Below are 1,416 nucleotides of genomic sequence, written 5' to 3' on the forward strand. Positions count from 1 at the left end.
CAACTCACGGGTCAAAAAGTTTCGCACCTCACCACGAAGGGATGCTACTGCTGCCAGGACCGGAAGGAAACTCGCACGTCTCACCACCGCCCTGTTACGGGCCCTCCAGAGAACATGAAACCCTAAAAAAGTAACCAAGCGGCATAGCCGATGCGTTACCGATCGCGGTGCGACACGGACGGCACCCCACTCTAACGGGCACCGCAACGAGACACAACGCGCAGTTCGCGACCAGAAACATCTTGAAACCTGGCATTCCTAAAATATGTGGTGTAAGGTTTCTACTCTATTACAGAAGCAACAAGAGGAGTTTCTTGTTACACCCATCCGAGAGAGGGGCCCGATGGTAGGCAGGGCATCCCATCAGGCTTGCCACATAAAGTCACGTGACGGACGGGGGAGGTCGTTAAACATGCGACTTCGGAAGGGAAGACGCAGGTTACGAAGGCGGGCACGAGCCTCGTCCGCCGTCAGTGCCAGGCGCTCAGAAATCCGGACAGCAGGCACTTCCAAGACATCCCTGTCCCGCAAGTGGTGATGTATCCGACAGAAGATGTCCACCAACGAGCCATGCAGCGGAAGAGGTGCTTCAGCGCTTACTTGACTGTCCAGTGGAGGAACACCTGGCAGAAAGCGCGTCTGTACGCTGCCAGCGGGTGCGCTGCACACGTGACACCACGAAGTACCCTTAACAGAACCTTAAGCGCCAGACATTGACAGATAACCGAGATGTCTGGTATACTCCAGCCGCCCAAAGAAACTGAAAGCATCAACGTTGGGCGGTTAACCACTGCTTGCCTTCCAGACCAAAAGAACGAAAACAAGATGGCATTCAAGTGAATGACAGTTCGAGGAGGAGGAGGCAAAAACTGCCCCAAGTGCCACAAACGAGCGCAAAGGACAAACGAATAAAACAACTCCGCTCAGCGAAGCTGAAAGAGAAGCGTTGTGCCGACCGCACTTTCGCATTGACAGCGGTAATAGCGGAGTCCCAGTTTGCAGTGTGGATCCCTCGCCTGTCAAAAAGGATCCCCAGGGGCCGTAGCACCGTACACTGAGCGAACGGAACCACGGCTTGCACAGAGAAAGAACCCAATACCATGATCTTGCTCTTTGATGAGTTCAGCTGAGCGCCTGAAAGGAGAGCGTATTGGTGAAAAACTTTACAGACGTTACGTATAGACTCCAAATCCCGCAGAAAGAAGGTGACCCTAATGGCCCCACCGCCCAGTATTGGGAGACCCCGAATGCCTGGATGGGCGAGAACGTGTCGGACAAAAATGTCCAACGTGAGAACAAAAAGCAACGGTGACATAGGGCGCCCTTGTCGGACGCCGCAGGCTACTCTGAAAGGAGGGCCTTCTCGTCCATTGAAGAACAGGCTGCTGGTGTGGGACTCGTAAATATTTTGTATTA

This window comes from Ornithodoros turicata, unplaced genomic scaffold (genome assembly GCF_037126465.1).
Source record: "Ornithodoros turicata isolate Travis unplaced genomic scaffold, ASM3712646v1 Chromosome13, whole genome shotgun sequence".
Lineage (NCBI taxonomy): Eukaryota > Metazoa > Arthropoda > Arachnida > Ixodida > Argasidae > Ornithodoros > Ornithodoros turicata.